The following is a 16930-nucleotide window of genomic DNA, read 5'->3' as shown; positions in this document are numbered from 1 at the left end:
AATATTAAACTTTATGTTTATTTTGGAAAATGCTGTATGCAACAACTTTATTTCTAAAGATTGGTCTCAATTGATTGAATTCAAATTAGAGACTGCTGTGGTTGGAATGAGAATGGTTCCCACTCTTGTATACTTGGTTCCCAGTTGGTGGAATTGTTGGGGAAGGAAGAGGATATATGGTCTTTTTAAAAGATGTGTATCCCTAGGGGCCAGCTTTTAAGTTTCAAAGTCCCTCATATTCCTAAATCAGTCTCATGTTTGTGGATCAAGATGTTCGGTAAGTATTGCTATGACTGAGCTTATTCAGTGACCTGACGACAGTATGAATAAATTTACCTCAAAATATCATTTCCATTTCTTCCATTAAATTTGTTGAATATTCCTTACTTCTTCTAATACTTTTATGCATATGGCTCTTATTATTTCTAAATGTAGCAATCTCTTTAGCAAGTAGCTATTTCTATAGCTAAACACTTGTAGATTTTTAATGTACTGACTTCTAGGCACATCACAGATATTTAAAACATTTTGAATGCATCAATGATTTTAAGATATACTGAAACACTGAACTATAAAATTATTTTTAAATTTTCTGTTTTAAATTTCATGCATTAAACTTCATTTTTCCCTAATGGTGCTTACCTTCCAGCTTCATTGTATTTCTTTGAAAATAAGGGTTCTGTTACATGCTTCTCATATTAGCTGAACATGTGATGATTAAGGAAAATAGAAAACGAAAGTAATAGTACATCTTAGTTGTATAACAGGTCACTGAGATGTCCACCCACCCCCCCACACACACACACAGACACACTTGGAAATCAGTAAGACTGTTCTACCTTGAAGTCTCCCTATATTGATTAATTGACTGCTTTGCATATGGATGGTGGGAAAGGCATTCCAATTTGCTTTTCGAGTAGAAAGCAACATTGAAAATGCCACTCTCATGCTAAATATATCTTGATACCAGACTCAGAATATGCTGCTATGAAAATGAAAGACAGGTTTGTTCATGTTGTGTATAGATCCATTCCATTTTGAGTGCTGATACACAGGATTTTCTTCATTGGGTCCTAGCATCCAAGCTGCCAGAGCAATAGAGCAATAGTGATGAACTCTTCATATTTGAACATTTTATAATTATGCATGTTATAAAAAGAATATAGACTTGTTTCCATAAATGTAGTAAGAAAAATCATAGCCTAGAGTCACTAAGCAATACTAAGATGGGGAGGTGTGGTGCCTTCATGAGCTGAGGTCCTTGTTGTACTTCCAACATCATCTAAACTGCTCTACTTGTTAACTGTTTGGGTTCTACTTTGTTGGTATTACTATTTTCCTATATTTATGGCCTATTCTAAAATTCTATAATTATAATCTATAATAGTTACATTAAAATAAATTTTCATTAGTTAATATTTATCAGATTACTAATTATCCTCTTCTATAAGATGTGATTTCTTGAAGTAAAGGGATTCTGGGTGATTATTTGATTAAACTAACGTACTATGTTAATCTGAAAGAATAATCACATATATCTATGAATAAATATTGTGATAATCCTTCTAGAAACATAATAAAAATTGAAAGAGACAGTGAGAGCTAATTTCAAGGAAACATTTAGGTTAAATACTTGAAAACTTTCCATATTTTATGATTTGTAAGTTACAGGTACTGATTTATTGAATGATGACACTTGCTGACGAACAAACTATACTACTTATTTTAGAAACAGGAAATTGAAACTCAGACTCTATGACCACAGCATCACTTGAGTTTGAAGATAAATGCTTTTACTTTCTGTTTCTATATTTTGAGTGACACTTAGTCCTCTTTTTACTAAACATGACATTTATTTTTGGTACCTATATAAAAATTAAATTTGTCATATTATTACTATTATAATTGTTACTTAAATTTTCATATTATGAGTACTAATAAACAGTTCAAAGGATATTATGGATCATGACATACGTGTAAAGAAAATTGTTTTATGTATTATTCCTGTATTCTGAAGAAATTTTTTTCTCTTTAAAATATAAATGACAATTGAATATTAAGTTCAATATATGTCATCAAAGTAATAATTCATCTTTGAATTTGCTTTTAAAAATGCTTGGGGCTTCAACTTTGACATTATGATTAGTAAGCATCATTAGGCTGTACCCAAGTAATAAGAATATTTATGTCTACTTTACTAAGATTTCATTTATCAGGATAGACCATCAATAATCCTCATTAGGTTCATAAATGGAATAATTTTTCTTGAATCCACCCATCCCTTAAATGAGTTTTAAAATGTGAAACTGATTTTAATTTTACATTTAATAAGAGTATGCTACATAAATATTTCTACTACTGTTCCCTTCATCATAAACCTTTCCCCAGCCTTCTATTTCAATATTTGTGTATCCGTGAGTAGAGGTCCTTACATACCAGGGCAACCATCTATGTATGATAATTTGATTTATGCCAAATAAACAAAAAATCCTAAGTAAAAGCATTTTTAAAACAAAATGGACAAGACAGTAATTGTAGCTACTTAATTTTGTTAAGAAATAGAGGATATGCAGTCCACTTTAAGACTTTTACTTCATTCTGTTAGAATACAGAACATACATAGTCAATGTTTCAGAGGTAACTCTGAGTATTTCCCTATCTTCAACAGGAAGGAAAGCTACTTTTTAAGCAGCACAGAACAGTTGTATTCAACAATTCTATACAAGTTGCTATGTAGAAAGAATAGGCTCCAAACGCAGAGCATACCTACTTTTTTATCTTCTAAGCAGCTCTTGAATACATCTCTGTAAGATTTAGAGCACATCTCACACCATCTTCATAGTATTAAAAGTAATTATGCTAAAGAACTCACTATTCAATATTTTTTCTGGTGTAAATTTAACTTAAAACAAGAAGACAATGAGTAATCCAGTGTAATCTACATAGACTTCAAGAACTCTATAGCCTATCAAACACAAATACTTTACAGGCAATAGTATTATTGATTATACCTTATTAGCTATCACACACTGAAGCTTTCCATTAGAGACAGATATGATATCAATGAACCACTTCATTTATTGAGTTTGACAGTCTAAATTCTTGACAACAGTAATAAATTTATTTCCTGCAGCTGAGTACTGATTCACCTTGGAATTTTCCTTTGTTTTGGCTATTATTTCAGAATAAATAAAGCAAATGCTATTCAATAATATGGTAAACATGTTTGCTTTGCTCAATGCTAAGAGCACCAACAGGTGCTCCTAGCACTTCATATTAAGTCTGCCCATATGGACAAATTTAACAAGATAAACAGGTAGTGGTAGTACGTGTCTTTAATGCCAGCACTTGGGAGGCAGAGACAGGAAGATCTCTGAGGGTTCAGTCTAGTCTACAGAGTGAGTTTCAGAACAGCCAGGGCTATTAAAAGAAAAAAGTAATATTATTAGATAGCTGAAATATATTACTTAGGAGACTGTTTAAAATGTTTGCATAGTTCTCCCTCAACAGTGTCTATGAAGACACGTTTGGGCCCTTGATTGGTCCTTTTGGCTGTGGCAGACACCTAGATGGCTGCTCCCATGAAGACACAATATCCTGAGCTATCCTAGAGGAACCAGTGCACTCAGAGCAGCTGAGGAACCACTGCACTCAAAGCAGCAGAATTTCAGGATTCCAGAGGCAGACTGAGCCCCAGGAGCTCTTCCAAACAGGAGCTCAGGATCACAAGATCATAGAGATATCTGGAATCTGAGGAGTTCTGACACGAGCAAGAAAGGGAAAGACAGGTTTCCCTCAGAGACAGTGAGTATGGGTAGCACTAGAGATAACCAGACAGTGAAAGGCAAGTGCAAGAACATAAGCAGCAGAGACCAAAGTTACCTAGCATCATCAGAACCTATTTCTCCCACCATAGCAAGTCCTGGACACCACATCACACCAGAAAAGCAGGATTCAGAATTAAAATCACTTCTCATGATGATGATAGAATATTTTAAGGACAAAAATGACTCACTTAAAGAAACATAGGAGAACACAGGTAAACAGGTAGAAGCCTTTAAAGAGAAAACACAAAAATCCCTTAAAGAATTGCAAGAAAACACAACCAAATAGGTGAAGGAATTAAACAAAACCATCTAGAATTTAAAAATGGAAGTAGAAACAATAAAGAAAGCTCAAAGGGAGACTACCCTGGAGATAGAAAACCTAGGAAAGAGATCAGGAGTCACAGATTCAAGAATCACCAACAGAATACAAGAGATAGAAAAGAGAATCTCATGTTTAGAAGATACCAAAGAAAACATTGACACAACGGTCAAAGAAAATGCAAAATGCAAAAAGCTCCTAACCCAAAACATCCAGGAAATCCAGGACACAATGAGAAGACCAAACCTAAGGATAATAGGTATAGATGACTGTGAAGATTTCCAAATTTAAGGGCCAGTAAATATCTTCCACAAAATTATAGAGGAAATCTTTCCTAACCTAAAGAAATAGATGCCCATGAAAATACAAGAAGCCTACAAAACTCCATATAGACTAGACCAGAAAAGAAATTGAACAGTCACATAATAATCAAAACATCAAATGCACAAAACAAATAAAAAATACTGAAAGCAGTAAGGAAAAAAGGCCAAGTAACATATAAAGGCAGACCTATAAGAATTACACCAGACTTCTCACCAGAGACTATAAAAGACCTGGACCAATATCATATGGACTTTAAGAGAATAAAAATGCCAGCCCAGACTACTATACTCAGCAAAACTCTCAATGACTATAGATGGAGAAATCAAGATATTTCATAAAAAAAACATATTTTCACAATATCTTCCCACAAAGACAGTCCTACAAAAGATAATAGATGGAAAACTCCAACACAAGGAGGTAAACTACAACCCAGAAAAATGGATCAAATGGACAATTTTCTAGACAGATATCAGGTATCAAAGTTAAATCAGGAGCAGATAAACCATCTAAACAGTCCCATAACCCGTAAAGAAATAGCAGCAGTCATTAAAAGTCTCCCCTCCACAAAAAGCCCAGGACCACATGGTTTTAGTGCAGAATTCTATCAGACCTTCAAGGAAGACCTAATACCAGTTCTCTTCAAACTATTCCACAAAACAGAAACAAAAGGAATACTACTCAATTCATTCTATGAAACTATAATCATGCTCATGCCTAAACCTCACAAAGACCCAACAAAGAAAGAGAACTTCAGACCAATCTCCCTTATCAATATTGATTCAAAACTACTGAATAAAATTCTCACAAACTGTATCTAAGAACACATCAAAACAATTATCCATCATAATCAAGTAGGCTTTAATCACAGGAATGTAGGGATAGTTCAATATTCAGAAATACATCAACGTAATCTACTATATAAACAAATTCAAAGAAAAGAAACACATGATCACCTCACTAAATGCTGAGAAAGCATTTGACAAAATTCAACATACCTTCATGGTAAAAGTCTTGGAAAGATCAGTTACTCAAGGCCCGTACCTACACAGAGTAAAAGCAATATACAGCAAACCAGTAGCCAACATTAAACTAAATAGGGAAAAACTTGAAGCAATCCCACTAAAATCAGGGACTAGACAAGACTGCCCACTCTCTCCCTACCTATTTAACATAGTACTAGAAGTCCTAGCCAGAGCAATTAGAAAACAAAAAGAAGTCAAAGGGATACAAATAGGAAAGGAATCAAACTATCACTACTAGCAGATGATATGATAGTATACTTAAGTGACCCCAAAACTGCCACCAGAGAACTCCTAAACCTGTTAAATTACTTCAGCAAAGTGGCTGGATATAAAATCAACTCAAACCAGTAGCCTTCCTCAACTTGAAAAACAAACAGACTTAGAAAGAAATTAAGGAAACGATACCCTTCACAATAATCACAAATAATATAAAATACCTTGGTGTGAATCTAACCAAGCAAGTGAAAGATCTGTATGACAAAACTTCAAGTCTCTGAAGAAAAAAATAGAAGATCTCACAAGATGGAAAGATCTCCCATGCTCATAGATTGGCAGGATTAATATAGTAAAAATGGCCATCTTGCCAAAGCAATCTACAGATTCAAAGCAATCCCCATCAAAATTCCCACTCAGTTCTTCACAGAGATAGAAAGAGAAATTCTCAAATTCAATTGGAACAACAAAAATCCCAGGATAGCGAAAACTATTCTAAACAATAAAAGAACTTCTGGGGAACCACCATCCCTGATTTCAGGCTGTGCTACAGAGCAATAGTGATAAAAACTGCATGGTACTGGTACAGAGACAGCCAGAAAGATCAATGGAATAGAATAGAAGATCCAGAAATGAACCCCTATACCTGTGGTCACTTGATCTTTCACAAAGGAGCTAAAACCTTCCAGTGGAAAAAAGACAGCATTTTCAACAAATGGTGCTGGTTCAACTGAAGATCAACATGTAGAAGAATGCAAATTGATCCATACTTATCTCCTTTACAAAGCAAAGTCCAAGTAGATAAAGGACCTTCACATAAAACCAGATACATTGAAACAAATGGAAGAGAAGGTGGGGAAGAACCTTGAATACCTGGGCTCAGGGAAAAAGTTCCTGAACAGAACACCAATGGCTTATGCTCTAAGATCAAGAATTGACAAATGGGACCTCATAAAATTTCAAAGCTTCTTTAAGGCAAAGGACACTGTCAATAGAACAAAACAGCAACTAACAGATCGGGAAAAGATCATTACCAATCTCACATCCAATAGAAGCTTATATCCAAGATATACAAAGAACTCAAGAAATTAGACTCCAGGCAATCAAATAACCCTATTGAAAATTAGGTATAGAGCTAAAGGAAGAACTCTCAACTAAGGAAACTCGAATGGCTGAGAAGCACCTAAAGAAATGTTCAACATCCTTAGTCATCAGGGTAAAGCAAAACAAAACTACCCTGAGATTCCACCTAACACCAGTTAGAATGTCTATGATCAAAAACACAACTAATAGCCGATGCTGACGAGGATGTTGAGAAAGAGGAGCATTCCTCCATTGTTGGTGGGATTGCAAGCTGCTGCAAACACTCTGGAAATCAGTCTGCCGATTCCTCAGAAAAATTTACATAGCCTTACCTGAGGACCCAGCTATACCACTCCTGGCCATATACCCAGAAGATGTTCCAACATATAACAAGGACATATGCTCCACTATATTCAGAGCAGCCTTACTAATAATAGCCAGAAGTTTGAAAGAACTCAGATGTCCTTCAACAGAGAAATGGATACAGAAAATGTGGTACATTTACAAAATGTAGTATTGCTCAGCTATTAAAAACAATGAATTCATGAAATTCTTAAGCAAATGGACAGAACTAGAAAATATCATCCTGAGTGACATAACCCAATTACAAAACAACACACATGGTATGTACTCACTAATAATTGGATATTAGCCCAAAAGCATGAAATACCCAAGATTCAACTCACAGACCACATGAATCTCATAAAGAAGAAAAACAAAAGTGTGGGTGCTTCTGTCCTTCTTAGAAGGAGTAACAAAATGCTCAAGGGAGCAAATATGGAGACAAAGTGTGGGACAGAAACTGAAGGAGGGGCCGTCCAGAGACTGCTCCACCTCTGTATCCATCCCATGTGCAGTCACCAAAGGTAGAAACTGATATGGATGCCAGGAAGTGCATGCTGCAAGGAGCCTTATATAGTTGTCTCCTTAGAAGTCTGCCAGAGCCTGACATAATCAGAGGTGGATGCTCACAGCTAATGTTGAACTGATCATGGGGTTCCCAATGGAGGATTTAGAGAGAAGACTGAAGGAGCTGAAAGGATTTGTGGCCACATGAGGAGAGCAACAATACCAACCAACCAGAGCTCTCAGGGTCTAAACCACCAGCCTGGGAGCATGTAGGGAGGGACCCATGGCTCCAGCTGTATATGTATGGGAGGATGGCCTTGTCAGACATAGGTGGAAGCAGAGGGCCTTAGTCCTGAGAAGGCTGGATACTCCAATGTTTGGGAATTGGATGGTGGGGAGGTGGGAGTGAGTGGGTGAGTGGGGGCATATCGTCATAGAAGCAGGAGGAGTTGGGATGGGATAGGGGGTTCCTATGTGGGAGAGAAATGGGGAAATGGAATAACATCTGAAATGTAAATAAAATATCTAATAAAAAAGAAAGAAAGAAAATAAACACACACACACACACACACGAAAGCAAGTTTGGAGCCTTCATGTTTATTACCTTCAAGAAATATTTATGTGGGTACTACTGAGTGTTGTTCATTTTGCAATCTATTTTCACTGATTACTCAAGTGAGCTTCTTGAACTAAGGAATGTATTATTATCATTATTATTATTTATATTATTCATGATCATCATCATTTTTCTTGTTTAGTTCCTGTCTCTTGATCACTTAAGAACTATCTTGGAAAGTACACAGGTTTTCTAGTTTGAAAACTCTGAAGAAGAACTCTTCTAGAAATTTCTTGGCTATTTATACAAAGGAAATAGAACATGCTATCATCTTCATATTACATATAATATATACTGGTAGATTTTTTAATTCAATGAGTATATATGGTCAACACATAAATGGTAATGGTTAATAAAATACACAAATAAGAACAACAAAAATCAGTTGTAATCAATCAAGGCTTTGCACATGTTCAAATGAGAGAGAAGTGTAGCAAAGGCTAACATTGTTTACAACTTGATGGTGGGCAGACATTGGGCTGTAAAATGAAAAGACTCAGATATGCAGTCTTCAGCTCTTAGAATTCATGCTATATCTGGCCTCCTGACCCAAAGCTCAGTAGTGCCCACACCAGAGATAAGAGAAAACTGTCTGAAGGTTGAAGCCACAATACAACACCTGGCAACTCTGTTTGGGAACTTTAAATCATAAAAAGTTCAGGATAAAGTCAGACTCTTCTTTTTCTTGACAGTGTGTACAGAGAGCAGGGCTCCAACTTAATATGTTCACAGCTGTGAGAGACCCTTGAATGTCATGCACCCAGCAGTCTGTGAAGAAAATGATAACTAAAACCCTGCAAAGCAGAAATTCTCCAAAACTAGATAGGCCTGCTCTTGAGGAGAAAGCTTCCTACACTTGTGACCAAGTAAAGCTATCAGGAATTCATGCCTAATGGAATGAGAACATTCTAAAATTCAGAATATATAATCTGTGTAATTAGCAAGTGGATAAAGTCACTGTCTGTAAATAATGCCACAATCATGAAATTGATGCATTTGTCTTTTTATGACATAGAAAACAGGTGCTTAGCCTTCAAATCTCCCATCTTTTCCTGGAATGTGAATGAGTTTTTGACAGTCAAAAAGGAGAAGCTGAAGAATAAAAATAACTCATTTGGATTAAAGTCTTACTGTTAGTTTTTCACAATATGTGAAATGGACTGTAATAGTAACTATGTATAAGCTTCACTGTTAAGAATTATTTAAAATAACTTATTGTTAGCATCTATAACTAGCCTGTGGGGTAGGTAGGTGTCAAGAAATTAGTTGTCAATTTATATGAGATTTGAACCTATAGAGTTGGGCTCTGGAGACTGTATTCTTTAGCAATTTGTTATATTGACCTTCAGGAAATAAAAACACAATTGCCAAATGAAAGGGCTAAGAAGCCCAAGCTATGGGCTAAGAAGCCAGTGGGATCAGTTATAGACAAAATCAGAGCTTCGTAACTGGTTCACAGTTATAGCACCTGAATGTGTAGCTACTATTGCAGCCTCTGAGATGATGAATCAACTTTTCATTTTGAACCTGTATCCCTGCTTTGCAATGAACAGTCCCAAGATTACCAAGTGTAGACCACATACCTGTCCACTGGCTGGATAGCCTGGGACAAAATCATCTATGTTTTCTCTTCCATACTATATATAATTTATTCATATCATCTTATTTTCTACATTTCCAGTTCCCAGTAAAGGCCCATTGAATGTAGAAGTTACTCTCTTCCAACCCTCATGTCTGTGACAGGAAGGTTTCCTTCACTTTGTCATCCTTGGGTGCTGTGGCTAAAAGACTTCAGTTCCTACAACATCTGGGTTCCACTCTCTTCAGTGCTGAAATTCTTATCTAAACTCCATTGTTTTTCTTGTGAAAATATTTGTTGAAAGTATAAAGGATTTACACTGTCTCATAGTCTAAGATAGATCCAAGCCATCCATCTAGCAATAAAGGCTAGTCGTTGCACCCACTATCTACATTTTCCATACACATTGCTTTTCATTTCTTATATCAAGTTTACTATCAAGGTACCGAAGTAGTGATTAGTTTTACTAAAGTTAATGCACTTCATGAAGCTAATTTAGGCAAATATGATTAAATTTGTCCAAAGATATTTTGATGGTCTTTTGAGATTACAAAAATGTTTGTAGCCCTTGATGATAGATTAATAATAAAAACATCATTTCACCTGTCTTTCTGTGAAGACCCATCACCAGGAAGGTGGTCCCAGGAAGGCATAGCTCTATATCAAGTGAAAACTGTACTCCTGGCTTTCTGCTAAGACTCCCTAGTATGGATCTAACATGAGCTTATCTGGGCAAAAAACTATTACATGTAGTATTTGAGCATTCACGTATATCAAAACTAATAAAGATGTGTCTAACTGGACAAAGATATGTTGCACATCAATGTGATACATGTTTGTGGGTGCCAATATGTGCATATACATGTACACAATATTGCATGTATGAAAGCACATGACATACTATGTTTGTGGTGGTCAAAGGACAACCTGAAGGGTTTTTACCTTCAACCTTGTTTATGGCAGAGTCTTTTGTTCTTTTCTATTGCATATGCCAGGCTCCTTACCCTGCTATTTCCAGGAACTTCCCAGCCTTTGTTTTCCATCTTGGTGTAAAAGCACTTCTATTACAGACGTGACCATTTATACATGGCTTAATGTGGGTTCTAGAGATGCAAGCTCATGTCTTCATGCTTGTGAACAAGCACTTTACTCATTGAATCATCATTGTGTGCAATATTTAGGAATGTTAAGAAAGTGACCCTCTGACTCCTACCCTAAAAAAGAAGCAACACACACAGGGCAGTCTAAGTAGGGTATCTGAATGCATCTAGCCTGTTATGGAACATCAAAGGTGTTTTCTTCTGTGTGATGCCAATGGTCTGAGAAACTAATGATTGGGCCCCAATTTTGAGGAAGACCGCCATAAGGAAGGTAGACTTATGTTTCTGATGCATTGCTTTACAGACTGAGTGTTGACAGGAGGCTGATTGGACCATTTATGGTTGTAAGGCTGAGAATGAAGTGGGTTTGAAAGACTGGTTCATTCCTAGAACTTAAATGGACACCATTTTAACAACATGCTTTTGTCTCTCTGCTCTTTGTCTGTGTCACCTTCTCTACTTGTTGCTAAGCTTTACTGCATGAAAAACAAATGGGTAAAAATTCCCTTATACTTTTCAAAATGCAAGACTTTACAAAAGACATTTTTAAAACTGTCATGCTCATGTGATAGGGCAGGAGAATGTTGCAAGGGCTTTTGTAGGACCAGAATCTGACAAGTGAGAATGTTATACAGGCTTAGAAAGCCTTAATACATTTCCTTTCCAGAAATTCTGATCAAGAACCAGCCTTTGGCTTCATTAGGAAACCCCTGTAGTCAATATATCAATGATCCCTTTAGAATTAATATTCAACATAGTCTCCAAGCGTCACTGTTTGGATTTTCTGTGGAGAAGAGAGGTGGCACAGGGTGAGATCTTTGGTGCTAGTGTTACAGCTTTAGTTTGGTGCCAGTGACAGATGGGTTCCTGGTCTTTTTATTTTCAAGTTTGCATAATTACATTGGAGAATTAGAAATGGGAAAGTATATATTTCTTACATGTTTTCCTTTATGTATATAAACCCAAGAGGCAAGCAAATTAATCCTTTTATAGCAATTACTCTAGTATTAAAAATAAAAAGTTAAGATTCATAGGTAGTATATATAATGTATATTTTATTTTTTCCATTTATATTTAGGAGGCAGAGAGCTGTATGCTCTATAATTCATAATTTTGAAGACACCCACTGTAATCTACTAGAAATAATTTACTTCTGCATTCTATATTTTTAAGTTGATTTTTGCCTAAAAAAATCCATGTACTTTAAATTTTTTCTTACTTTGTACACTTGATAATTATTTCAGCTTCTTGTGTCCAAAGAACTAAAAGTAACTGAAAGTAGATAGATATGAATTAATTTATTAAAAACATTTATCTAAATATTAAAATTTTAGAAATTTAAAATTAATCTTCACTTTATTTAAATATGATTGGGAATACTTAGGGAATCCTTAATTATCTTCTAAGTCCCAGGTTCTGTTAATATTTGGTTATTTCAGATAAATATTTTTAGTTAAGTATGTTGTTCCCATATTTAGCTATATGTAAGGATACTTAATAGCATACTTAAAATATGATTATGACACATTCAAGTTCAATTGACGCGTAGTAGAGCAAGCCAAGCCTAGTGGGAATTGTTCATGGACACAAACATGGGTGCATAGACCCCAAAGAGGGCTTGGATTTCCCTGTGTTACGTCTGCCATTACATGTAACATGGGCAAAATCTGCACTTTTTCAAAATGCAATCTAAACAAGATGAAACTGGAGAATTTGCCAGTAGATTTAAAATACAGGGCATGCCTAGAATACTTTTGATCCAAAATGGAAATCAAAACTTTATTTCATTGTATTTCGAAGGAACTATAAAGTGAAGCTGAAAGAAGGAAAAACAATGGCTTTCTCAAATTGTACAGAAAGGAAGGAGAAAGTTGAGGGTCAGAGCAAGGATGGAGAAAGCTGATGTGTACTGGGGCTATGATATAAAGACCCTAGAATGAAGTATAGATTCATTTCCACATGAATCAAAGTCTAATATTTCTTTGTCTGCTTGTTCATACATGAGAGCAGAATCTTTTTATGGGTAGTCTAAAGGGACTTACACAGGAATACTGAGCAGATGGTTTTGTGGCTATGATGCTTTTCATCTAACCATGAGGACCTGAGTCCAATCCCTGACACTCACATAAATACTGGGCTGTCATGGGCCAGATGGATAGTTCAGCTAAGCAATCATATGTCACAGATTAGAAAATAGAAGTTTGAAGTTATAACTAACTTGTGAAGACGAATTATAGGCTAAAATAGATAGAGGGTGCTAAGTGTCTCCATAGCCCAGTGTCTTCTGTCTTTCCTATGCATTAAACAATTGGGAGGCCTTGCCACCATCCTCTTCCACCCTTAAGTAATTCATGTGTTATACAATGAATATAAAGTAACATGAAGCATAGTACAGGGAAAACAGACGGAAACCTCTTGTGGACACCTGAGAGACACAATGAGTGAAATAAACGTCCTACTGGCTCCAACAGTCGAAGGAATGCTGTCAGTGGCTACTTTTATCTACTTAGGAAGTGAGAAAAGAAAATGGATGAGAACCAAAATGGTCTCACAGTTCAGTACAGAGCTGGTGTAGCCAACATTGTAGGAGAACTGGATTGTAACCATCTGTGGGTAACTTTTGTGTCAAGTGACATCTTTGACATTGTAGTCAATAAATATGAATGGTGCTGATAGAAAGCTCATGTGGTAGATCATGTAATTTTTAAGACAGTGAAATATGTCAGGATCCTGTATCCAGTGCTTAACCAAGGGCCTCAGCAACACATAAATCTTACGAGACTTCGGTGCAATCACAGACTTGTCTCATACTGGGCTTCTCAATTGTAGCTGAGCCCCATGATTGCTCTTGTAATAAGCACCATTTTTCTCCTCCATTTCTCCTCTTGCCCAAAGAAATAGTATCTGGAAGGAAAGTGCTTAAGAAAAAAAAAATTGCAGTCTACAGGAAATTGTCCTGAAACTGAAAACCAGCAGGAAATTGACCCAAACACACTACAGACAAAATCTAAAGCATTATTTTAAATGTTATTGTGAAATAACCATTCTTTTAAAAATGATAGAAGAAACGTGTACATTTAAGCTACTGACCTCTGTGAATACACGTTGGTTGGAAGCATGGCGTAAAGGTCAGGTCACACGAGAGACACCAGGTTCTGTAGGATGGAAAGTTGTTCTAATGACATACTTGGAATCCTTGTTCAATACCTTTTCCTGTCCTTAAAGGCTGCTCAGATTACCCATAAAACATTTATTTTGAAATACTGACTCTTCAAAAGTTAGCAGAATGTGTTTTCAAGAAACACTTTTGGATCTATTTGTTTTCCACAAGACTAAGCTTTTTGCTTGGATATGACTTTGCTTTTCTACCTAGAAACTTTGCCAAGTGCACAAGTTTGTGTAGAGAACTGCTAGTTCTCCTTCAATGTAAATGTTTCCTAGTCTTCAAGCCCTTGGCAGAGCACTATAGTCCCAACTGTAATTGTCTCCATAGTTACATTTGTTAGGCTACTCCATTTGAAGACTTAGAGTGAACAGGGCTTAGTCCCTAGGGCTACCTGTGTTAATCCCGTTCCAATTTTCCATTCTCCAGATGGAATTTTCTCTCCAGTCTCTTACACAGCACACACTGTACCTTTTATTATATAGCTCTCCTCTGCATCTGCAACCTGTCTCCTCCTTTGTTTCTCTTTATATCACTTACAGCAAATGTTCCTGTAAGCAATAACTCCCAAAGCACTTCATCAGAGTGCACTGTGAGAATGAGAGGAAGTGTAAATGTTCAGGAACAGAAAGGCTTGCCTCAGGTATAAGAGATACTTCACACATCCACTGCCACTCCTCATAGCTATTGCTACACCACAAAACATACATAGCTCTTGCACAGAGCAAAAATGACCATGCTTTTCTTCACTCGCTTGTTCGTTCTCATAACCTGGCGACCTCATCCTCAACACTAAAATCAACTTGTTTGCCTAGAGAAAGTGGGACAGGGTCAATAATGGAAAGGTGACTATTAGCCTGATTCTGGCAGTATTTGTTATGGGCAGCCACCACTTCCTCTGGGGAAGAATCCTTAAGACTGAAAATGACTGCAAGGATGATGGGGGCAAAGAACCAGGGAGGGATAATTCCAGATTGTACCCCCTCACTTTGGGGCAAGGAAGAGAACATGCATCTAGTGGTCAGGGTCCCACATGTTCTCCGGGGATATCCAGGGGGCCAGAATAGCAGCCTTCTCTAAAAATTGGTCCAGATCATGAGTCTCACCACGGTATGCTCACTGAAAGAAAAAGAAAAATGAAAAGATAGCCACTGCAAGCTCACTGCACATTTGCCTCACACCTGCCTCACGTGCATCTCACGCTCACTGCACGCTCACTGCACATTCACCCTCGAACTAAATCAAGACCAAAAGCGAGGTTACTGGGATGGACAGACAGAAAAGACAAAGAAGACAGAAATGAGGTCCATGCATTCACCTTCCCGGGACCCACAACATAAACTACGGGGCCAATTCAGCAAAGAAGCAACTGAAGGAGACACAACAGCAGTACCAGAGGAGAAGAGCAGATCAAGCAGAACCAAGAGCACAATCTTTGCAGCAATAAGCAAAAATGAGCCACCAGAAAAGGAAGTTTGCAAGCAGCCACAAAACGAGGAAGATGAAGTAGTCTTGGGTTCCAGATGTTATCGGTGCCCTAGACAGCTCTCTGCCCAACCCTACCTGCTTTGGGGGGTTAGGGGTGAGTAGGTGCAGAGTCAATGACACAGACTCCATGAGTAGGTGAGAAATGCTGCAGCAAGCTCATCTGAGCACTGCTACAAGCTCCTTTAATACCCTCCACCCATATCCCCATTGATCCCAAGAAAGTATCTATTCTAAACAGCAGTTCCTGACAGCAGTTCCTATTCCAACGCCAGTTGGCTGGCATTATTTGTACCAACAATCCTTGCTCTCTCTCAGGAAGTCCTCAATTAGGTCCTCCTGCAGGAATGTTGGTGTCACAGGCAGTCCTCAATTAGGAAGAAAATGCTTTTGCAGCTGTACAGCCCCAAGCATTTACATAGAGGCAGCCCCACTGTTCCTGCTACATGTTTCTGTACTGCTCTCTTATCTGTTGAAAGACAAATTTCCCTGATGAGGGATGAGAACTGCACCTATGTCTAGATATCAGAACAAATTCTTAGTTGTAATTTATAAAATGCAATTCATTTGGAACTGGGGACGTAGCTCAGTTGGGGAAGTCCTTGGTGCTATGATAAAACTTGGGGGTTTTTGCATCAAATTGATGCATGCTAGAGTCATCTGAAGAAAGGGAGACTCAATTTAAAAAAAAAATGCTTCCAAAAAGACAGAAAAGACAAAAAAGACAGAAATGAGGTCCATGCACTCACCTTCCCGGGACCCACAACATAAACTAAGGGGCCAATTCAGCAATGTTGGGTTATAGGGTATTTCCTTAATTGATGATTGATGGGGAAGGGCCCAACCTATTGTGGGTGGTGCTGTCTCTGGGCTACTGGTCCTAGGTTCTATAAGAAAGCAGGCTAAGTAACCTATGAGGAGCAAGCCAGTAAGCAGCACTCAGCATCAGCTCTTACCTCCAGGTTCCTTTCCTGTTTGAGTTTCTGTCCTGACTTCCTTCAATGATGAAAAGTGATTTGCAAGCCTAAGACAAATAACTACCTTCCTGCATAACATGCTTTGGTCATGGTGCTTTATCACAGCAATAGTAACCCTAGTTATGAGAGCTTGACTTGTAAGTAGAAATATTTGAATTGTATTTCCAGAATCCATGTTTAAAACAACAATAAGAACAAGCATAAGAACAAACATGGTGTGATGTGCTAATAATCCCAACACTGAGAAAGAGAAGAACAATGGATCCATAAATCTTGTCGATCACTCTGTTTGTCAAGGTCCAAGCCAGTGAAAACCCCTATTTGAAAAAGAAAGAAAGAAAGAAAGAAAGAAAGAAAGAAAGAAAGAAAGAAA

Source organism: Grammomys surdaster, unplaced genomic scaffold (assembly GCF_004785775.1).
Source record: "Grammomys surdaster isolate TR1022 unplaced genomic scaffold, NIH_TR_1.0 138, whole genome shotgun sequence".
In the NCBI taxonomy this organism is placed as follows: domain Eukaryota; kingdom Metazoa; phylum Chordata; class Mammalia; order Rodentia; family Muridae; genus Grammomys; species Grammomys surdaster.
Note: the sequence above shows the minus strand (reverse complement) of the source record.